The following is a 24,886-nucleotide window of genomic DNA, read 5'->3' as shown; positions in this document are numbered from 1 at the left end:
AGGATGTTTTTTACTCTTGTAGCTAGTGGACCTTGATTTCTGTTGCTAGGAAACTTGGATGACTCTTTAGTCCTCATGGAAATTGTACTTAATGTAATCACTTTGGCTGAGTATTGGCTGTTGGCTAGATGCCAGCTCAAGGAAAGTTCACCTCAAATCCTTGCAAGGTAGACTAGTAGTGGAAGCTGTGCTAGCCCTAGGGGGCATGGTGGAAGTGCTTCAGGGGCTTCCTGGGGGTGGGCAAGAGTGGGGCAAGGGCACTACCACTTTCTTCTTCAACGGAATTATTCCACTTTGATCCGTTTCAGTGTTAGACTCCATTTGAAGAAAGTGCTTTATTGGAAGAGAGAGCAAATTTATCTATAAAAAAAAGCCCTGACCTAATTTACGAAAAAAGAATTTGAATCCCTGAGAAGTGACTTGCCCAAAGTTGCACAGCTCATAAACACCAAGGCTGTGGATTAAGCTGCTGCTTCTGACTAAATTGCTTTCCATTATCTCACACTTCCTGTTACTAGGACTGAATACACAATATAGCCACACATACAATAGCAGTGTTTAAAGATGATATGAGATATCATGAACAATGATCCATGGTAATGGATTTGTGAAGTTTGACAAATGGATGATTTTGTAAAACAGTGCTAGCACAATATAGTCAGCTAACCAGTCAGTGAGGTATTTGTTACCAGCCTGCAATGAAGTAAGCACACAGAAATTGAGAGTATATGCTTAGACCCTAGAAAGTATTTTCTATATGGCTGCAACATACAAACACATAATTTTGTATTTCATGAAAGTTTTGGTCTGTGATGAATTAGAAAACCATAACTTAACAAAGTCAAGACTATGATCTTTCCAGTAGTCACATACATTTGTGAGAGCTGGACCATAAAGAAGGCAGAGTGCCAAAGAATTGATGCTTTTGAACGGTGGTGCTGGAGAAGACTCTTGAGAGTCCCTTGGACAGTAAGGAGATCAAATCAGTCAATCTTAAAGGAAGTCAACCCTGAATACTCGTTGGAAGGACTGATGCTAAAGCTGAAACTCCAATACTTTGGCCACCTGATGCAAAGAGTGGACTCATTGGAAAAGACCCTGATGCTGGGAAAGACTGAAGGCAGAAGGAGAAGAGGGTGACAGGATGAAATGGATGGATGGCATCACCAATGCAATGAACATGAACTTGGGCAAGCTCTGGGAGATGGTGAGGGACAGGGAAACCTGGTGTGCTGCAGTCCATGGGGTTGTGAAGAGTTGGACACAACTTGGCGACTGAACAACAACAACAACAATTTAACAAAACTGATGCAATGAGAAATAGAAAATCTAAACAGATCTATAGCCACTTATGAAAATGGACCAATGGATCAAAATCTAACTCCCTTAAAAATCCTCCAGTCTAAAATAGTTTATATGCATCTTCTGTCAAATTTCCACTGAATGAATCATATCTATTTTATATTGTATAAACTCTCCCAGAAATCAGAACAAGAAAAGTAACAACTCATTTTATGAAGTCAATGTAATCTCATGACTAAACTATCATGGACCCTTTATAAAAAGAGAACAATAGACTGATCTTACTCATGACCATAGATACAAAATTCTAAATAAAATATTAGGAAATTAAACATGTATTATGTAATATATGAAAATCCTACATATATTATGGTTAATTATTAAAATTTGAAATTATATTGACGTGTTACAGCATTAACAGATACAAGGTAAAAGTAATAAATGATTACTTTGATGGAAGAGAAGGAATTGCAGAAAAAACAAAACAAAAAAAGAAAAAATATTACGAACCCATTACAAGTTATTTTCTTTACATCAGCATTAAAAATAAAAGCATGCTCTAAAACAAGAAAGGAGAAAGTTTTCCAGCTATCATTGTTTCTTTTCTGTTGGCACAAACTGAAGGTGGGGGAGGGAACACAGCTATACTAATTAGAAAGGCATAACAAAACTTTCAGCGTTGATATGATTGTCCACACAGAATAGTCTGAAACTTATACAAATTATTGGAACAAATAAGGAATTTTGGATTTTATCAAGATACTGTATAGAATATGAAAACATTTTCTTTACTATAAGTGAGCAACAAATAATTAAAATTGATAAGCTATCTAGAAATAAATCTTAACAGAAATGTTCATATTTATAAAGAAAACATTTGTGGAAGTTTATTGAAAGATATAAATGAAGACCTTGTTAAAATCCATGTTTTTGTGTATGAAAAGAAGATTATAAAGACATCAATTTTCTCCAAATTAATTCATAAATTCAATATAATTGCAGTCATATTCTCACCAGGATTTTCTGAAGAACTGGACAAGCTGATTTTGAAGCTTATAGAAGAGTAAAAGGTCAACAAAAGTCAGGAAAATCTGGAAGGAAGAAAAGTAGGGGAAGGAAAAAAAGGAAGATAAAGATAAAAATTACTTATACTAAGACTTTTAACAAAACTATTGTGATTTTAAAAGTATAGTACTGGTTTAGAGATAGAAAAAGTGATCACTGAGAGCATGAAGACATTAAAAACATACCCTAGAATAAATTTGGGATATGACAGGCAATGTGGTAAATCAGTGGGAAAAGGGTAGAATTTTCAACAAATAATGTGGGCCAATTGATTACGTGTGGAAAAAAATAACATTAAACTACTTTTTTATGACATACAAATTCATATTCCCAAGTGGCTTAAAGACAAAAAAAAATATATTAGGAAAAACATGGAAGATGTATATACTCAAAGACTTAGGTTCATGGGAGTAGAGGGTGTAATAAATATGTCAATAATTTAAAGAGAGAAAACAGAAGAAATTTCAGTATATAAACCTAGAGTTCTTTTTTTATAAAATCACAAAATACCAGTAAATTATAGAGAAAAAGATTAATACATCTAACTACTTTAGAAAACAAGTTTAAATTACATTAAAAGTTAAGAGAAACCATAAACAAAGTGAAAAGGAAAGTCACAGACTGGAAAAATCTATGGGAACCACATATAAACCCCAAATTTATAAAAAAATCTCTATAAGGAATTCCCTGGCTTTCCAGTAGTTAAGACTCCACCTTCCACTGCAGGGGAATGATGGGTTTGATCCCTGTTCAGGGAACTAAGGTGTCACATTCCAACTGGCATGACCAAATAAAATTTTTTTAGTAGGAATATAATTCTTGTAAATTCTTATAGTACTTCTTAATGCAAAATTAGAACTTAAACATTCAACTATTTAAAAAAAAAGAACTTCTACAATAACATAGTAGAAATGTAGCTAAGGGGCTTCCCAGGTGGCACTAGTGGTAAAGGATCTTGTAATAAAGCAGGAGACGTAGGAAATGGCAGTTGGATCCCTGGGTGGGCAAGATGCCCTGGAGGAGAGCATGGCAACCCACTCCAGTATTCTTGCCTAGAGAATCCCATGGACAGAGGAGCCTATTGGGCTACAGTCCATAGGGTCACATAGAGTCAGACGTGACTGAAGCAATTTAGCACATAGGCAGTGTAGCTAAAAGCTTATGAAGAGGCAGTTTAAAGCAAGAAATACACATGAGCAATTGTATATGAAAAATGAAAATACACTCAACTTCATTAGTTGAGCTCAAGTTTACTGCTACTGCTACTGCTAAGTTGCTTCAGTCGTGTCCAACTCTGTGTGACCCCATAGGCAACAGCCCACCAGGCTCTGCCATCCCTGAGATTCTCCAGGCAAGAACACTGGAGTGGGTTGCCATTTCCTTCTCCAGTGCATGAAAGTGAAAAGTGAAAGGGAAGTCGCTCAGTCATGTCCGACTCTTGGTGACCCCATGGACTGCAGCCTACCAGGCTCCTCTGTCCATGGGATTTTCCAAGCAAGAGTACTGGAGTGGGGTGCCATTGCCTTCTCCACTACAAGTTTACTAGTTACCAGGAAATTGAAAAATGAAACAGTGAGCTGCCATTTGAGGCTATCAGATTAGCAAAACATAATCAATCTATTGGCATCAAGTTTTGGTAAATACATTACACATTTTTGGAGGGCTTGTAAATTAGTACAACCTCTTGGAAAACAATTCTGCTATCATTTGATTAAGTTAACTATGGTTCAGCAAATGTACTTCTAATTTATTGAGTGATTACTTAAATAAATACTAGATATACATGCTAGAATCAATGTACAGCAGGTTGATTGTATTCTTTGTGATAAAGTGGGGAAAATGCATGCCCTTGAATAGAAGGCTAGATTTATTTTTTTAATTTGAAGGAATATTAAATAATCTTAAGGCTAAATTTACCAGTACTTGGAATAATAAACTTCAGAAACATTAGTTTCAGTGCAAAAGTTAATCTTAAAAGATAACTGTATTATTCATGTAAGTTTAAAAAACACAAGATCATTTTTATATAAAGTTTTATGAATAAAAACATATGTGATAAAAGTCCTAAAAACCACGTGGGAACAATCCATGTCAACTTCAGGTGGTACCTCCTAGGTAGGAAAGGATGAAGATGGAGACTTACTGTATCTTAAAATTATGTTTCTTTTAAAAAACAAAATGGAATAAAACAGATCTCTTTCAAATAATAGTAACATAGAAATCTTGGGTGATGAATACATGAGTGTCATATGATTCACTGTATAGTTTGGCTTTATTGTTCATTTGAAACAATTATTCATTTGATTTTGGTTCCTAAAAAGGAAGAAACAGGGAATGAAAAATCATTTACACTCAAGGACATAGCCCTCGTCAGTTCTGCTGAGCCTGAACTGAGCTCAGGTTTTTCACCAGAGGACCAGCCTGAGCCCGGCCACTGGCTGATGATGTCTGTCAGGAAGCTGCATGGAGAGGGCCTACTGAGGGGACCACTGCGCCCTCTGTCTCTGCCCCTGGCAGCTGAGCTCTGCCTTTCTCCTCTGGGGAGCTCTGGAAGGCCTGATATCAGAGTGAGTGAGAGGACACGGTGGTGGCACAAAGGTTCGTGGCCAGATACCAGGACACACAGGAAGTTACAAGAGAAAAGCATTCTGTTTCAGCTCCACCCATTGACCTTTGGTGGGTGAGGTTTCAGTGAAACAGCAACATCTTCTGAATGCTTGGAGGGAAGGCTTTATAACCTGGGGGTAAGACACAGCTTCTAAATACAATTGATGTGGCTTTCCTGCCTTCGTTCAGGCTATCCATTTTCCACCACATAATCTTTCCATTGTCCACACTGATTCCTGTTTGCTTTGGCAGGGTTAACTGCTGGCAGGCCTCCTCCATGCTGAGCTCCTCATCCTCCACTGTGCAGGGGTTACTGAAGCAAGAGCAAGCTTTCCCTCACTCCCTGGAACAGGAGCCAAGTGTGACACAAATTGTGAAACTTGTTTCTGGTTACCAGGAAAACTTAAAGAAATCCTAATCAAGCAAAAAGTTGACAAAAAGCTTTCCAACGTTTGAACAAAAAAGGTATTTTTCAGGTCTTAGATTTATGGAAGTCAGTTCTCCAAACCCAGCCAGACTTTCAAACCTCCTATTCTTTGCACTATGTTATTTAAATACACTGTAAATACCCTCCGTTGCTCTAATACCAGGTCCATATTGTGCAAGACTACCATGGTCTGAAGACCTTGTTGAAAAAATTTGAAAGAGGCAGAAGTTCCGTTTCTGGCGCATAAACTTGAATCAGGACTAGGGTAAGAGTGCCAAAGAAGTCCACACTCTGACAGCTAGACAAGCAGGCCATTTATTTGGAAAGACTTTGAATCCCTTCCCAGAGCAAAATGCAGCCCTTTATACTCAGCAGGCTTGGAATAAAATCGTCTTAACTGACTCGATCAGTGTCCTGAATTTTAGGTTGTAGGAAAATGCATCTGATAACTTGGAAATGGAGAAAGGGTGGAAAACTAGGTCCTGAAAAGATGATTTCCTCATGGGGGTTCCTGCCATGATATTTTCTAACTTGTGTGTTGGGTGAGGATTTATATTGTTTGTTGAAAGTACTATCTCTGTGACAACCCGAAGTCTGGGAGGAAAACATAAAAGGAATGAAGAAAAAATGGAAAATATGATGCCTCCTAATAAAACTTATAAAACCCACATGCATCAGTCAAACAACCAGATTTACTGAATAAATATTGTATGTCAGGTCCTGTAAATATATATGACCAAACTAAATATGATGAAGACACAGTCCTTTTCTTTAAAGAGTTGCGGGGGGCGGGGAGTGGAGGTGCAGGCTAGATGATAAAGGAATAGTGATGATCCAATACGTGTGTGCCCCAACAGTGGTGGTGAAGACACTTACTTGGCTTTCCTTTGGCAGAAACTTGCAACAACAACAGAAAGGCACAAATTTTGTATGTGAATAATACCTTCCTATGTGTACCCTTGTTCAGTGTATAACCGGAATAGTTTGACATGGTGATCCAGCACTACAAGATGGAAAAGAAGCTAAATCAGAGGAAATCAGGCACAGCTTCTCTTGAAATGCCCCTGCACCAACCAAGCCTTGGTACTTGAATTCAGAGACCAGATCATCCTTTAAAACTTCTCCATGGAGCATCACTCCAGGGAGCCCATTTTCTTATTCTCCTATCAAGCCCTTCCTAGAGGGGCTTCCCAGGTGGCACTAGTGGTAAAGAACCTGACTGCCAATGCAGGAGACATAAGAGAGGTGGATTCGATCCCTGGGTTGGGAAGATCCCCCAGAGGAGGGCATTGGCAACCCACTCCAGTATTCTTGCCTGGAGAATCCCGTGGACAGAGGAGCCTGGTGGGAAGCATATTGTACACTATGGCCATCAAACAAACCTATACACGTCTTAATTCAAATGTCTCATTTAAGTTCTCTCTTAAAGAGCTCTTGGGCTGGGAGAACCCCAAACTCCTGGGGGCTGGACTTCTAAGAAATCTGAGAGACCCAGCATGGTCCTAATTTCACAGCAGCCCTGTCAGGACCTACAGGATCATCTGGACCTACCCCCAGTTAATCTGTCATGCAAATTTACTGCTTTCAGTTAATAAATGCCTAATAACTTCTCTTTCAATCATTCCCCCTCCCACCCCGCCAAGCCTGCCCCGGTCTGAAATAACTCTTCTGGGTGACTTGAAAGTTCAAGTTGAGGCATTGAATCAGAATGAATCCTTTCTCCTTTCTCAGAGTTTTGTTGAAATGAATGAACTCTGCTACAAAGATAGATGGAAATAGTCCCAAGCAGCAAATAAGAACACATCACATTTATAGCTTCCAAATTATTTTCATATGTATCAATATTTACAACTGTGACAGGTCAGTATTATTCTGTATATTTTTGTGGGTAAAGAGGCTGCAGCTCTGAGAGAGAAGTCTAAACTTGCACAAGTAGTATGCATTGACGTGGGACTTGCAACAGACTCCTCTGCTTTAAGTCTCATCTCTCTCTACAAGTGCTGGCTATGTCTCTAGTCCAGAGAGGAAAACAGCATGACTTATGTCACAGCAGTTGTGCAAACAGAGTTGTGGGCACAGGGGGAGAGGGATATATGTCCCAGAAGGCAAAGTGAGGTGGGGGTGCAGAATGGGAAACCTAAGGGAGCACAGATGGTATTTCCACTGACAAGTTCAAGTGAAACGGCAAGTCAATATGAGGAATGGTCCTAGGACAGCCATATATGAGAAGGGAGAATTTCAGGTCTGGTTGGAAAATGTCAAGTGAGGAGTTCGGCACAGCTGGTCTAGATTCTATGCAGCCTGCAGAGACGGGGAAGGAAGAATGAAGTAAGGGCAGTGGTCACAGGCCAGGCTGCTGAGTGCACCATGAGCTCAGTAGCACCGGGAGCCACAGGGGAGGGGCAGCTCAGATGTGGGCTTGGAAGGAGAGATGTTAATTTAAGAGCAGGGTAAAGAAGGGATTACTAGATGGGACAGAAGATACTTCCAGATACTGTCAGGGCCAGTTAAAAGAGCGGGTGGGGGGGGGAGTCTCTCAGCAAGAGCTGCGACAGTGGCACTAGAAGGCAGTGAGTAGCATGCAATGACTCGAAATGCCCCCTATCTATTTTCTGAGGTTTTCAGTCAGTTTTCGCTCAGTCGTGTCCAACTCTTTGCAACCCCATGGACTGCACCACACGAGGCTTCCCTGTCCATCACCAACTCCTGGAGCTTGTTCAAACTCATGTCCATTGAGTCAGTGAGGCCATCCAACCATCTCATCCTCCATCGTCCCTTTCTCCCCCTGCCTTCAATCTTTCGCAGCATCAGGGTCTTTTCCAAGGAGTCAGTTCTTTGCATCAGGTAGCCAAAGTATTGGAGTTTCAGGTTCAGCGTCAGTCCTTCCAGTGTATATTCAGGACTAATTTCCTTTAGGATCTGAGGTTTTAAATGCACGTAAACATATATATTGGCTTCCCTGGTGGGTCAGAGGTTAAAGCATCTGCCTGCAGTGTGGGAGACCTGGGTTCGATCCCTGGGTCGGGAAGATCCCCTGGAGAAGGAAATGGCAACCCACTCCAGTATTCTTGCCTGGAGAATCCCATGGACAGAGGAGCCTGTTGGGCTACAGTCCATGGGGTCACAAAGAGATGGACATGACTGAGCGATTTCAGGGGAAACATATATTAAGTAGTCCCTTAATTCTTTTTTAGTGGTGAATTCTATTTATCAGATATCCCTTCTTGTGGAAGCCAATTATATATATATTTTAAAATAGCATATTAAAGCAGAGTTGCTCTGGCAACAGAGAGGTGCTTGGGAGCCCAAAGTACCAGCTTCCCTGGGTGCGCCCAGGCTTAGCTTGAAAATCACCTCTCAGGTGGAATTTAAGTGCTGCCTAAATGCACATTATCTCTTTGGACATATTGTCTCAGTTTTTGTTTCATTTTGTTTTTTGGAAAATTGAACTTAGATTATTTTATACTATCTGTGACTGATCATAACCAAATATTGCTCTGTAAGAGTTTTAAAATCTCAGGACTCAGGAAGATGCCTGGTCCCAATGAGGCAGATGTTGGTCTTAGCTGCATTTCCAGCCAGTCAGCCAGTCACACTTCTACATGCTAGGGTGCAGCAGTGATAGTTCACAGTCAGTCTCAAGGAGTTTATAAACTAGTGGGAAGACACATAATAAGTTCACAGGAGCACGTAAACACTTTTAGATATTATAATCAAGTACTGTGAAAAAAATCAAAATGATATAATTGAGAACAAAAGAGACTGGGAAATCTGAAGAGATGGTGTTTGAACAGTGGTCTGAAAGACATAAAGGAGCAAGTCCTGTGTAGACCTGAGAGATGTGCATTTTCAACAGCAGGTCCAGCAGGTGCCAAGCCGAATCACTTGGTATGTTGAGTATCTCTGTGGCCTTACAAAGCCTTTGTGGCTGGATAGTGCCTAGGGAGTAGGAAACAAGTAGTATATGGGGTTCTCCTTTGGCAGGAGCAGAACAGTAGATCTTATTTCATTCTAAATATTCTAGGAAGCTGTTGGGGAATGAATATTCTGGTGTGCATTGTTACCCAGGCTGCTGGAAAATTCAGCAATGGACTTTGAAGGAACTAGAGTGGAAGGAGAGAAGCCAGTTTGGCAAGAGGATGCTGTAGTGGCCAGAAATTACTAGTCAACAGAACTGACTGGTGAATTTCAGTGGGACGTTATAAATCGAGAGTAATCCATAAGAACCCTGTGTTTTTTCTTAAGGAACTTGGTAGATGGTGGTGCCCTTTACAGAGTTCAAGAGGACCTGGGGTAGAAGTTGATTTAGCCTATGGCTATGGGTTGGAGAGTGTATAGGAATCAATAATTCTGCTTTGGCTCCTGAGTAGCAGAGATCCAAGAAGAGATGCTGAGGAGGCAGTTGGAGGCTAGGCTGGAGATACTGATTTTTAGACTTAAAAGATCAATCAATCAGTAGTACTATGAGTGTGGAAAAGTTGGCTTAAAACACAACATTCAGAAAACTAAGATCATGGCAACTGGTCCCGTCACTTCATGGCAAAGAGATAGGTAAACAGTGGAAACAGTGACATACTTTATTTTGGGGGGCTCCAAAATCCCTGTAGATGGTGACTGCAGCCATGAAATTAAAATATGCTTGCTCCTTGGAAGAAAAGTTATGGCCAACCTAGACAGCTTATTAAAAAGCAGAGACATTACTTTGCCAACAAAGGTCCTACTAGTCAAAGCTATGGTTTTTTCAGTAGTCATGTATCGATGTGAGAGTTGGGCTATAAAGAAAGCTGAGTGCCAAAGAACTGATGCTTTTGAAGTGTGGTGTTGGAGAAGACTCAAGAATCCCTTGGACAGCAAAGAGATCTAACCGGTCAATCCTAAAGGAAATCAGTCCTGAATATTCATTGGAAGGAGTGATGCTGGCATTGAAACTTCAATACTTTGGCCACCTGATGTTAAGAACTGACTAATTTGGAAAGACTCTGATGCTGGGGAAGATTGAGGGCAGGAGGAGAAGGGGACAACAGAGGATGAGGTGGTTGGATGGCATCACCGACTCAATGGGCATGAGTTTCAGTAAACTCCAGGAGTTGGTGATGGACAGGGAAGCCTGGTGTGCTGCAGTCCATGGGGTTGCACATAGTTGGACACAACTGAGCGACTGAACTGAACTGAACTGATGAGTGCTTACTTTATGCTAGGCACCACTGGAAGAAACATACTTTCCATTGTCAGAAAAGTGCTTCTCCTGTTAGAACTGGTTCCTGGAATAGCACAGAGCTGATGCAGGCAGGACTTCACCTTTGGGCGGGATAGTATGATAGCACCCACCCGGTTTCTGAGAAGAAATTTTCCAGGGTAACCCTCTGGCATCCTTTGCAGAGTGCCAGGTCTTTGGCACAATTCTGATTTTAAAACCACCACAATCGGGCTTCTGTGAAACACAGTGCTGTGTAAATCTATGGTGTTAAGAGATATCATCTTGACATTTAGGTACTGTTCCAACAGCATCACATTGCACCCAAACAAAGATGTCTTTCAATGTGGTCTGTGTTAAACCTGAGATGGAAATAGCTGTGTGGGAAAACAAATTTCTCATGGGTTGCAAGTACTACTCAGACCAGTTAATACATACTGTGTATCTATGGAATCTCCAGGTGTTTAATTTCTTTGAACCAACACTTATTGCTGCCAGTCCTTAAATGAACCAGTTTAATGTTAACACTGTAGTACTATTCATTATTTATGTTATTTGTATTATTTATGTTGTGTTGTATTCTTTAACATTTCTAACTCCACAGAAGCAGCTGTGCCAAACATATTAAAAATACATTTCTTGCCAGAATTAGATTTACCTTTAAAAAAAGGAAGGCAGGATGACAAGAAAGAAAAGGAAGGAAGGAAGGGGAGGGAAAGAGGAGGTGAGAGAGAGAGGGAGGGAGGGAGGGATGGAGAGAGAGAGGACGGAAGGAAGGAAGGAAAGAAGAAACTCATTTAAAGGTGAGATCTATTGGGACAGGTAGTATACTGGTGGTTTTAATAATCAGCACCAAAATATATTAGACAATGGAAACATTCTGGTCTTTCTTCTATATATCTATCATTCTTGGGATACCAGTCTCAGAAATCTAGACTAGGGAAGTTTTGAGAATTGTTCATATATCTATCCGTCCACCTATTAAGTCACCAAAAAGGGAATATTTCAGTGATGGTGGATCAGGGCATAGGAAAAGCCTATGATATGCCAGGCAGGCACTGTCCTAGATACTGAGGTATTTGTTTATTCTCTCAGCAAATATTTATGTATGCCTACTGTGAGCCAAATACTGTGTGAGGTATTGATGATATACTTGTGAAGGAGAGATATGGTATCTGCCTTTAAATTAGTTTCTGTGTGCCAAGTCACTTCAATCGTGTCCAACTCTTAGTTCTTGCCTTAGTAACTAAATAAGTGAATACCTGGATATTAGTAAGCAATAAAATGTATAAATACAGGAATGTTCATTAATTGTAGCAATGCTACAAAATACGGCCATTTTTCAGTATATGTGGGTGATTAACTCCAGGACTCCTGAGAATACTACAGTCTGGGGTGCTCGAGTCCTTTATATAAAATGGCATAGTATGTACATGCTCAGTCACTAAATTGTGTCTGACTCTGTGACCTCATAAACTGTAGCCTGCTAGTCTCCTCTGTCCATGGGATTTCCCAGGTAAGAATACTAGAATGGGTTGCCATTTCCTCCTCTAGGAGATCTTCCCAACCCAGGGATCAAACCCATGTCTCCTGTGTCTCCTGCATTGGCAGCTGGATTCTTTACCACTGAGCCACCTGGGAAGCCCCAAATGGCATAATATTCGCATCTGCGTTTGTATACAACCTATGCACATCTTCCTGTATACTTTGAATCACCTATAGATTACTTACAATACCTAAAGCAGTGTTAATGCTGTGTAAATAATTGCCAGTACATGGATAAATTATGCGGTTGGTTGAATCTGGGGATATGGAACCCAAAGGTACCAATGGTGAATATGGGAATTGGAACCCAAAGGTACAATGGCTGATAAGATTACATAACAAGAGGACCTCACCTGGGATGGGACAAAAGCGTGGGTGGGGAAAGGCTCCTTGAGGAAATGATGTTTCATTTGAGACCTGGATGATAATAAAATGGAACCAGGGAAAAGGGCACTGGGCAAGGACTAAGAGGACATAGTCCTACAGGGACCATAGATCTAGAGGTGGAAAAAGGACACACCATTAGTAAGTGCATTATGACCTGATGTTAATCAGTGTCATAAAATGGAACTACAGACATAGAGTTCTTTTATTCTTAGTTTATACTACTCCATTCCTGGTTTTTTGTTTTGTTTCTATTTTACTTTTGTTTTTTAATTTAGGCCACCTGGGGTTGACTACAAGCTCCATCACCTAGATGTGTGAACTTGGGTTGATACAATAGCATTATAAGATTCTTGTGAGGATTGAATGAGACAGTCATGCCCAGCACAGGGTCCAGTGCATGTTAGGTGCTCAGTGTGTTTGGTTCTATTTATTCCCCTTGCACATAAGCAATCAATGTACCCTCCATGCTTGTAAATGACATAGGAGAAGGGTGGTATCAGAGGACACTTAAGAGATTAAGAAGCATTTGCCTTAGCCTTGAATTGATGACAGGTTTTCAAACAGTGTCAGCGATGCAGAAAATTAAGGGTAGGGCAGGTGGGGAGAGCCATTATAATGAAAGGTACAGGAGCAGGATAGTATATACAGAGAATATTTCACTTATACCACAGTGCAAGGTAAATGGAGGGTCAAGTGAAGAATGAGGCTATATGAGTATTTTAGAACGACATTATTTTGAACTTTGAATGATAAGCTAAAAGAATATTTACTTTATCTTATAAGCAATAGAAGTCCTTTAAGAGTTTTAAATAGGAAGAAAAAATGGTCTTTGTGTAATGGGTATGGAAAAGAGAGTTTTGAGGCATTGAGAACATTTAGGAGAATTTATCTGGGCACGACTTAAGGGTGAGTGTAGAAAGAAGGAACAAACGGGAAGAAATTGCAAGCCAAGAGCTGGATGTATCTGGTGATGGAGTCTATATGAGTGCTGAGAGAGGAAAGGGTTATCTATAGATCTAAGATCACGGCATCTGGTCCCATCACTTCATGGCAAATAGATGGGGAAACAGTGGAAACAGTGTCAGGCTTTGTTTTGGGGGGCTCCAAAATCACTGCAGATGGTGATTGCAGCCATGAAATTAAAAGACGCTTACTCCTTGGAAGGAAAGTTATGACCAACCTAGATAGCATATTCAAAAGCAGAGACATTACTTTGCCAACAAAGGCCCGTCTAGTCAAAGCTATGGTTTTTCCAGTGGTCATGTATGGATGTATGAGAGTTGGACTATGAAGAAAGCTGAGCGCCAAAGAATTGATGCTTTTGAACTGTGGTGTTGGAGAAGACTCCTGAGAGTCCCTTGGACTGCAAGGAGATCCAACCAGTCCATTCTAAAGGCGGTTAGTCCTGGGTGTTCATTGGAAGGACTTATGCTAAAGCTGAAACTCCAATACTTTGGCCACCTCATGTGAAGAGTTGACCCATTGGAAAAGACTCTGATGCTGGGAGGGATTGGGGGCAGGAGGAGAAGGGGATGACAGAGGATAAGATGGCTGGATGGCATCACTGACTCAACAGACATGAGTTTGAGTAAACTCTGGGGGTTGGTGATGGACAGGGAGGCCTGGCGTGCTGTGATTCATGGGGTTGCAAAGAGTCAGACACAACTGAGTGACTGAACTGAACTGACTAAAGATTAAGCCCAAGTAGAACCGTGAACACTGATGAGGATGTCAACAAGAGCTGTTGCTTTCAAGGTCTCTCCTTTTGTACTCCCCAGAAAGAGCTGTGGTAGGCTTTGGCTTCAGAAATCTTATCTTAAAGAGTTATGACATCCTGAGATAAAGCCCATAACAGTCTGGTGAAATAAAGAGCTAAAATTTGGCTAATAGACTTGGGCTACCTAAAAAGATAAATTTGACCATCATCCATATGAGGTTAATGGTTCAAACTGTAAAAATCCGTATATTCAAGCCTTGGAGCCCTAACATTGAGAGAACAAGAGGTAGAAGTTGGAAGTAACGTAGGAACTAGGAGACCACTTAAAGATTTCACTGTTATGAAAACAAAGAGTTGTTTTTGTGTTTTTTTCCTGACGAATTTGAGATGGCATGATGCTGGTCTTGTTTTGATAATGTCAAATGCTTTATGGAAATGAAGGATAGTGAGAGCTTTATAAAGGCTAGTAAATAAGGGGTGTATAATATGAAAGTGGACTTTTCAGATGGCTCAGTGGTAAAGAATCCACTTGCCAAGCAGGGGATGAACGTTCATTCCTTGGGTCAGGAAGATCCCCTGGAGGAGGAAATGGTAACCTCCAGTCCAGTATTCTTGCCTGGAGAATCCCATGGACAGAGGAGCCTAGCAGGCTACAATCCAGGGGGTTGAAAAGACTCGAACATATCTTAGCATTCAAACAACAACAATATAAAAGCAATAGTGTGAGAAAAGCTGTAGGTATGATGGTTCTATTTTAGATCAGGGAGAACTTCCCTGAAATGGTGAAATTTGAGTTGAGTTCTAAATGGCATAAGGAACTATGTCCATGAAGAGCAAGGAGATGGGTCTAGATAGATGGAATGGCAAACCTTTCTAAGTCAGGAGCAAGTCTGGCACATGTAATGAACAGTGAAAAGGTTGGTATAGCTGGAATGAATATTCCATTTGACAGGTCAAAATGATAGCAATATTCTAAAATGATCCTCTCCCCAAAGCATTAACTATCCATTGATGGATTTTATACCTCTCAACTTAAGTTGTTAAAGTTGTTAAACAAAAGTTGCCTTTGTGTAAGTTGTCTCAATAGACAATTTCACTTCTGACATGCCTTGGGTTGCAGGCTGGGTCCCCAGGTCAACTCTTCTTCCAGTTCAGGGTACCACAACTGTAATGGCCAAATACCACATTAAAGCAGAGTCTATGCCTAGAAGTGCAGTCCACTTCTAATTATACTTCACTGATATTAATACAACAGTAAAGTCAGTCCATTGGCACATTTATACAGGATCAACTGTTTTGCAGCTCTATTAAGGTATAACTGACATATAAAATTGTAAAAAACATTTTCACTGGAAGTTGCTAGTCATTATTTCAAATGTTCTGAAAGAGGGGTAAAGGTGTGTATCCATTTAAACTAATAAGTTTATGCTGCTCTTAACTGTCTTTCTTGGAAGTGAAAACAATGCTACCAGTCAGAAGTTTTTTTATGTTCCGGCTTGTTTGTTAGAGATTTCTAAGAGGAGCCAAATTTGTGGCTTGGCCTGAATGTACACATTCACATCGTTCATGATGATTTTTATTGGGCTTTCACTTTGTCGAAGTCTATAAACTAATACGCATGTGTTTTAGGGAAACACTACAGTTTCTAGGTTAAATCTACTTTAAATTAGCTAAGTGACATATGTGAGAATTATGGATGGCACTAGATGGCATGTTTTTAGTATAAGTTTATATACCCTATAAGCTGGCACCGTCATATGGGTAAGAATATAAAACAAACAGAAAGGAAATACTGCTGAGTTTTAACATCATTTTTTGAACTCTCAAGAGCCAAGGAATTGCTGGGCAAAAAATCAATATTGTCTCATTGCCTTTCTGCTTGGCCCCATTCTATCAGGAACAGTATCTTGTATTGTAAATCTTTTATTTGCTTCTAATGTGGCAACAATCTCAGAAGGTTTGTAAAGTCTTTTAGGTAAGTAATAAAGCTCAGTATCATTTGGTTTATGAATATAACAGGAATAAAATACATGTCAAAGGCAAATGAAAGCCTTTTATTGAATCAAGTATAACCTACACAATATATTCCAACAGTTCTTGTTCTTCTTTCATGTTTATATAATTTTTGTGTACTTGCAAGTTTTCAAGCTTGCTTTTATTATCTGTTACTCACAGCCGCCTCATGAGGTAAGACTGAGTAGCTTGCTTAAAAGGCAAGGTGCCAGAGGAATAGAGAGATGAAGTCAGTTTCCCAGAGCGGCCCAGCAAAGAAGTAGCTGATCCAGATTGCAAATTCTTGGTCCCTCAGTCCCTTACTCATTAGTTACTAAGTCTCAGCTCCTCTCATTTCTTCACATCCTCAGAATTTCTGACTCCTTGCTTGTTTTAATGAGGCCCATGAGACTTTCTTTTGGTTGACTTTCACATACTATTCCTACCACGCCACCACTTCCCTACCCCTAGGAAAGATTTACTCTAAAGCCTACGGAAAAGTTAATTTGCCGATACTTATTCCAAATTGGCCTATTCCAGCCGCTGACTATTGCTTTTCCCTCCAAAGGTGTAGATTATGGACATTTCCTACAGAGATTCAACATACCTGGTTTCCAAGATGCAGTCCTGAGTCCTAAATAGCATTTCTACAAATCCCTCATGACCTTTATCCTCCTCTTTGACTTGTTAATAGAGCCTTATCCAAGGGCAAAGTATGGAAAAAAATAAAGAGGAAGGATTTTTGTAAACACCCAAGTCTGTGGAATTTTATCTTGTTCTTCACAGTACAAGATATGCTCTAGCCCATATGAATACCTGCTGAAACACATGTTTTCTTGTACATATTCTGTCCTGAAACTCCCTGAGTGCCACAGCCCTAATCTTTCTTCACCTTCTCTCTTCACTTTCTTGGCAATAGTATGGTAACCATATTAATACCCCTTGCATCCTTACTGCTATAGATAATATGGTGCTAGACTCCTGAGGTAGAAAGATTCAGATCTTCTTAGGCAAAAATGAATTCAGTTGGCATCCATTATGAATCCCTTGAGATATAAACCTGCATTAAAAAAAAAATATGTTCTCATCTTTGTAATTACATGCCAAGTCCCTGCTGTCATCCCAGTGTGTGTAATATATACTGGTGGAAATGATCAGTAGTTGGTCCAGGCCAGGGCAGTATTAAATAAATCACACTGATTTTATGAGCTTGGAGTTGTCCTTACTTGGTAATCTCTTGCACAGTAATCTTTGGCCAGCATAAGCAGTAGAGATTTATAATACCACATGATCATCCAAAAAATATCACCTTCCTATTAAGGCAATGCCAGGTGACATCGATCTATCTGAAACCATTAATTGAGTTATCAAAAATAGCCAGGTGTTATGCTAAATTAAAACCACAATTTTCTTTTGTCTGTAAAATCAGAGAGATATTAAACAGAGTTTGATTTCAACTTTATTTTCTAAAAGCACATAGAATATCCTCATCGTGTTCTCATGCTGGTTGATAGTGTATAAAAGATATGCTTTTAACTTGTTGATGATTGAGGAAGTGCTAGCATTTCATGTCATAACGCTGACTTCTCTGCATCATTGTACAAGATAGGTGGATACAACTGAGAGCTTTGGACTAAAAAAATGCTGAAGCTAGGGACGACTTGCATTTTTTATTTTAATCAAGTCTAAATGGAAGCTCTATCTTTTGCATTTTGATTAAGATTTAGATTCCTAGGATAGAATGGTAATTAGGATGCTATAGGCTACTAATTCTTACTTTATATCCTTAAATATCTATGTAAATATGAACACTTTCAGGATTCAAAATGCCATACTCAGAGATTAGGTTTAAATTTTTCATGATGTCTAGTAAGCAGATAAAAGTAATTTGTGGTAGAAATTATGGTTATAATAGTGGAAAGAAGGAAGGTGATCATGATAACTCATTTTCACTAGATTTGAAGTAAAAAGAAAATCACCCATCACAAAAGCCTAAATAGATTTTATTGGGTAATAGTCCCAGTGAAAATTCTTGATTACAGTGTTGCCTTATAGAAACCAGGCAAACACTGGTCATTTTTGTCATTATAATGAAATCATGACTATTTGCATTTGCCCCCATAATTTATCAAATGGCACTCATTGATGCATGTTGATTGTGATGCTATCATCCTGTAACTAACACACATAATCAACCAACTGTAGGTAAAGGACACGTGAATTATTGAGGCTAGGCTCAGGCATCTACTCTTGAGCTTTGCACAGTCACATCTGGGCCAGTTCCATTGCTTGCTCACTCTGGAGCGTGTTCCCGCACATTCAGATGTTAAGCACTACTTAGGCCAAATATGTTATTTAGAACCTTGTAAATTATTCTATGGCATCTTGTCAGAATTATATTTTGATTACAACATAATTGTGAATCATATTCAGAAAATCATTGGTAGTAGCTTCCATTTCACTGTATGTTTTTATACCTTCATTTTTATATTAATTTCAAGGTATTAGGAAGCAGTTTTACTCCAAAGGAAAAGGAAATGGCAACCCACTCTTGCCTGGAAAATCCCATGGATGGAGGAGCCTAATAGGTTACAGTCCATGGGGTTGCAAAGAGACAGGACAGAGTGACTTCACTTTCACTTTCACTTTACTCCAAAGTGAAAGTAATTTATCTCAAGTGCAGAAAAATGGGTCATAATCAAAGTGGGAGCTAAAGCTTTTACTGCTTTTGTAGAAAAAACCATAATATTGGTAGAATAATTAGCAATTTTGTTATTTCTCTTCACTGGTATGTATTTTATTTTTAAGCCTTATTACTTATGGTTTCACTCTGCTAGAAAAATAAATGTTAGAGGGAAATAAGTCTATCAGCTCCCTACTTTTCTACAAGAATAAAGTCTCACTGTTTTCTTTGTATCAGTCACTATGTCATGATACCCTATATGCTAATTTTTTCATTTCTATTTAAGAGACAACAAGCAAGGTATAATGTCTTTCAAGAGCACAGTGATCATTCGCAGAACTGAATAATGATCAATGAAATGATATCCCAAGGCCTGAATAAACACATTAGCATTAGTGCTGGAAAATGTCAGTCTTCTTGCTTCAAAAGGGCAAAAGTCTTACTGGACGCAAGCTGGTATCTTTCATTTTGTATGATGGACTTATTCTGAAATTCACCAAGATCATTTAATTCCTATTGAGAGGTGTATGTTGAATTGTAAATGACATCAATGATGTAATAGTGCTCAATAATGTCAGCTATATTCAGCCATTTCATTCATTGTATTTAACCCTCTGGGCATTTAGAAAGTCCTTATCTTATACCTTCTTGTTATCAAATGCTGCCCAATGCTATTTACCAAAGGATTTGATGGTTACTTTTAATCATATGATACCCTCTTTTCTATGGCACATAAATGGAAGTCCTAAATGACTACTGGCAGATTCTTATAAACAGAATCATAGATCACAACCCACCTACCTTATTTATAAGATGGATTTGAGGTGTACTTAATACAAAGAAACAAAGGATACTGAAATATATATCCAATAACATATTTTTCATATGTATTCCTTAGTCAGTATCCAGTTTGTGTGTGTGCTCAGTCATGTCCAACTCTTTGCTACCCCATGGATTGTAACCTGCCAGGCTCTCTGTCCATGGAATTTTCTAGGCAAGACCACTGGAGCAGGTTGCCATTTCCATTTCCAGGGGATCTTCCCGACCCAGGGATCAAAGCCACATCTCCTGCATTGGCAAGTGGATTCTTTTACCACTGTGCCACCTGGGAAGCATATATCCATTATAATGGACATTAAATTGTGAAAAATATGAAAGAAAAGTACGATCTTCCTTAACTGTCCTTCATAGGACACTAAGCTGCCTCCTATTTACACTCTGTTGAGCTCCACATGAATGATTGGCACAACTTAAAAAGTGTAATCACTGCACAGAAGAGCCAGGGGTTATTTGATTGCATCTTCAGAATAATGTTTAAAAGGGAAAAAAGCATGTGGTTCTAAGTTTCATTATTCAGCCATTTTCTGTAAAAACCAATCTCAGAATGGAAGAATTTAGCCTGGCATACAAGGTCGTGCGGAGCGAGTGATGTAATCTGGGACTGGCACTTGAGCCCTGCCTCTCCGCCCAGGGCGGTGTTGCTAAGTGAGCTGCTTAGTGAAGAGCTTGTTCTCACTGCTGACCGCCCTCCTGGGGATCCCTATCTGAACTCTGTGCGCAGGGCCTCAGAAGGATCCAGAGATGACAAGACCACATTTGTTTTCAGCTTTCAACCAAATGGGTTCTTCAGATGGTCCAAACACTACTCCTTTGTCTATCAGAGGACAAAACTACATTTGATAACTTAACGATAGTTTTTAATAGATTGAGAAGAATTTTTGTCAAAAAATGGCCACCATATAAATATGATTTGTTTGAGTAACCTCATTTCCCTCCTATCTTATGTCAAAAAGCTAGCCTTCTAATGTACCTTTTCATGCTACAACCTGATCTGTATCCCTGGGCTAAGAACTCTGAGTGGCATCAATCCATAGCATCTGAAAGCTTTTGCCAAAGACGTGTCAGAACTCCTTTAAGGAACACATCACCCCATGAATTCTAGACTTACACAACATCAGTGACCTCACAGTTGAAATATGCCTTAATGATCCAATGGTAGAAGCTGTTCTGTAAATACATGGAATAGTTCTTATTGTTATCAGTGGGTGTTTCCTAGAACTTCTGAACTGTTTCTAAACCCACAGCCCCATGGTATTTTCAAGGCTTGATTTACAAAAGAAATAGGCACATAAAAGAGTTTCTCTTCCAAACCTTTTTAAAAAAAAACACAAAACATTAGGTCTGAATAGATAACTCAAAGCCGATTTGTGTCACCAGAATCCTTTCTCTAGGTCTAAAATCCTGAAAGGAGCTATAAGAAGTAAATCAATTCACTGCACTGCTTCTACTTGGAACAAACCTAAATGATATAAATCACTGTTGCTTTGCTTTAAACACGCACACACTTCCTTTGTTCTGTTTCTCTTTCACATAGCTGGACTACCTCTCTGACAGAGAAAAACAATGATCACTGGGCCCCGGGGAAAGTGGTGTAGCTGCAAATGAAGGGTGGAGTGAGGTGGTGAAACGCTGGGTGTGCTTGTGTTGGCCTTCATTTCCTCCACAATTCCTGTGATTTCTGCTGCCAGAGCCTGGTGGATGGCAGACCTTCAGTGGGGGACAGGGGAATGGCAGCTGTGTGCCAGCTCTTCCTCAGAGATATTGCCAAAGAGGCCAGGACATTTGAGACACATTTTTTTCTTCAACCATAAATTATGAAACGAAAGAGAATATGTACCTCAAGAATGGAGCCAAATTCTTCCCTTTGCTTTAGAAAATTCTCCCCTACAGTCAGAGAAACCTTTTTACAGTACCCACTTGGTGAGCTCTTCACTCCATGCACATGATACGTGAAAGAGGAACACAGCAGAGCAGAGCAAAGTCTATGGAGCCATACTCCCCTGCTTCAAATTCTGACACCTACCATATACTTTGTATCCTTGCTTTAATCTTCTTACCTGACGAATGCAAAGTAAATACTTCATTGAGATTATTGCAATTGTTTTTGTTGTTTAGTCACCAAGTCGTATCGGACTCTTTGCTACCCCCATTTACTGCAGCCCGCCAGGCTCCACTGTCCGTGAGATTTCCCAGGCAAGAATACTTGAGTGGGTTGCCATTCTCTTCACCAGGGGACCTTCCCAACCCAGGGACTGAACCTGGATCTCCTGCACTGGCAAGCAGATTCTTTACTACTGAGCCACCCAGGAAGCCCGCACAAATGCTCAATACAAGGTAGTAAATATGATTCTGATGATACTTCTGTGCCCTGACACACACTTTCTCCTTAGTCCTCTGTTTTAAAGAACATGAGAAATAGAATTTTTACTTATTTTTCCTGAAAAGGAAGATTTGTAGATTCTGTAACTTCTCTTGTCATTACTTTTGTTGAGATTGCACTTTGGGTAGAGAAATCACAAAACTCACCATCCAAATTGGGACACTTTTGAGAGTGAAATGGAGTGTTAATCTGATGGGGCACCAAGGCAACAGGCATAAACTGGGGCTTTCCCTGGAAAACTGAGAGTTTGGTGTCCTAATTTTGGGACTATTCAGGAAGCTAAGGTCCTAAACCTTCTTTTTGTTTCAAGGTCTGAAACACAACTGGAGGGAAAAGTGCTAATTTTCTCAAAAGTTTATTCTTGTTTGAAGAAGGCTAGGAAATAATTGCACCTGCTATTTTATCCAGCAACTCCATTTTGAAAAAAGATACAACTGAGTCAAAATCACAAAGGATTATTGCTGTTTTAATATGCCATGTCCAAAACTGGCTAAGAGGTCTTCAGGACCCCTAGGTTTTTTGTCCCGCCTGGCAGCTAACTGGCTGTGTTATCACAGCCCAGGTCCCAGTTATGCCATCTGTACAATCAGGGAGTTGGATCAAGGGACCTCTGGGATCTCTAACAGTTTAGAACTGTTTTTAATCTCCTGTAGTATTAGTACTGAATAATAATTTCAATAATATTATCTTTTCTAAACTCAGATTTTGCATCCTTCTTGAAAGTAGTTTTCAGTTTAGGTTGTGAGCAGCATGTTACTCCTGAAAGCACCATGAAGGAATAAAATAATACTGTTGTTTTTTTTTTTTTAATCTTTACTGGGAGTGTTTTAGGAGCTAGACATCACTGTTTTATTTAAACACCTATCTCTATGAGGTGGGTATTTAATTTTCATTTCTCATGTAAGAAAATTAAGCCAAAGGTATAGAGCAGTATAGGGCAAAAGTCAAATTTGAACCCAGAATGTCCGGCTCCATGGCCTGTGCTCTGCTCTGCAATATACCCTTTCATACAGCCGGTGCATTTAAACCCTGCAATAAACCTTTGTAGTAGGTACGGTCATCATCTATTAAGAGGGGAACCTGAGACAGAGAAGTAACTAACCCGTTGCAAGGTCTCACCAGTCTACACTGAACCAACATGCATGACATTTTCCACCAAGCTTCTTAAGAAGCAGATCGTGCGTATTATTTTATGGCTTACTCAGGGGCTTTGACAATGACTCTGCCAAAGACCAAAAGACAGTTTCTAATCGACACACAAATTTTATCACTTGGAAAGAAATTGAAGCTACAACATACTAACCCAGATAATTTGCTTCCAGGAAATACTTTAAAAACCTGAGCTAAATTGATTTGAATTATACTGTTACAGAAGATTCATATGAAATCTGAAGTGGTGTTTGAGTTTTGATTCTTGCAGAGTCCATTTTTTAACAGGTGAAAAAATATTCTTGAAACATCAGGTATGGGACTCAGTTTTCCAGACACTTTTAAATAGGAATTTGATTTACTTTAATCATAGTGCTAATACTGTCTTTTGTTTTACATATTGTGTAAACTTTTACACTTTTCAGCTTTTAACCAAATTGTGTTTCTATTTATTCCTTTTATTTAGCTAAACTTTGGAGGGCATCTAATGACTTCTTTCCTTATTTCCTCTTACCATATTCTTTTGACAGTTTCTCCTGTGATGAGTAAATATGTGTTACTTCTTATTTAAATAGGTTACCCTGTTTCAAACTCTGAATTTGGAAACTCGGTGTAAGATAGATTGATGCTGGTTATCTGCTCCAAGATTTTTATGACAATCAATTTGGAAATACCATATATATAGACAGGCCTTACTTTTTAAAATATAGTAGCAACTCATTTACTTGAATTATTAGGAAAAGAAATAATTCAGATCAGCAGAAGTTATATTGGATCGACATTTCCGTAATAATTCAAATTATAGATTCTATCCAACCTGATTTTATTGTGACCACTGACTCTATACCTAAGTGTCCTCCTATAACATTACTCTGTCAAAAAATCAGGCAAGGGTAGAACAGTAGGGATAATGAGATAGATAATAATAATGTAAAATTGTTATGTATCGAAAATGTAAGACTGAAGTACAGAAGAGCTACCATGGTCAACTGAATGATGAGGGTATTGGCAGTAAGCGCATGCCATACAGACTATTTCTAGCAGGGCGAGCATTGCAGGAAGTCATCATCAACTCTCTGAAGATGTTTGTCTTTAGGCATTTGGGGAGGTCGGCTGTTTCCCAAGTATGTTGTGAAAGGGAACCGCTTTTCCTTTTCCTAAACTCAGAGATTATAGACTATGGGTGAACTACCTAAGCCTTTAGTCAGTTAGAATCACTGATTCAAAAACGTTTGTGTACCAGCCATTTTTTCTAAATGTTGAAGATAAAGTAATAAATGAAACCGATAATGATCCCTGCCCTCAAGTCTAAGGGGAAAAATAAAGTAAACAAGAAACAGGTGATCAGCTAAAACTGCCAAATGATGGCAGATGCTAAGAACAGATGAAATGGATGATATGGAGGAGAGGTGAGAGTGACTTGCAAGGGGATACTTAGGGTAGGTAGTCAGAGAAGCCTCACTGACAGGCGCTAAGAGTGGAGATCAGTCACAGGGACACTTGGGCAAAAGACCATGTGGGCTGAGGGAGAAAGCAGTTGTGAGGCCTTGAAAGTCAGCTGTGTGCCAGGATTGTGCTGGAGATGGGGGCTTTGCTCT

At 39.5% G+C, this 24,886-nt stretch overlaps 1 protein-coding gene across 3 annotated transcripts in view; it reads right to left on the bottom strand.

The window, feature by feature from the left end:
• Positions 1–24,886, bottom strand: part of STARD13 (StAR related lipid transfer domain containing 13) — a 573,794-nt gene that overhangs the window by 450,600 nt on the left and 98,308 nt on the right. The window contains exon 2 of one of the 3 annotated variants that reach the window (XM_060394453.1): positions 2,317–2,393. The exons of the other annotated variants lie outside the window; for them this stretch is intronic. The gene's annotated coding sequence lies outside the window, so the exon portion shown is untranslated. The remainder of the gene's footprint in view (positions 1–2,316; positions 2,394–24,886) is intronic. 3 annotated transcript variants of the gene reach the window in all.

This window comes from Ovis aries, chromosome 10 (assembly GCF_016772045.2).
Source record: "Ovis aries strain OAR_USU_Benz2616 breed Rambouillet chromosome 10, ARS-UI_Ramb_v3.0, whole genome shotgun sequence".
NCBI lineage: Eukaryota > Metazoa > Chordata > Mammalia > Artiodactyla > Bovidae > Ovis > Ovis aries.
Note: the sequence above shows the minus strand (reverse complement) of the source record. Positions and strands in the feature narration are given on the sequence as shown.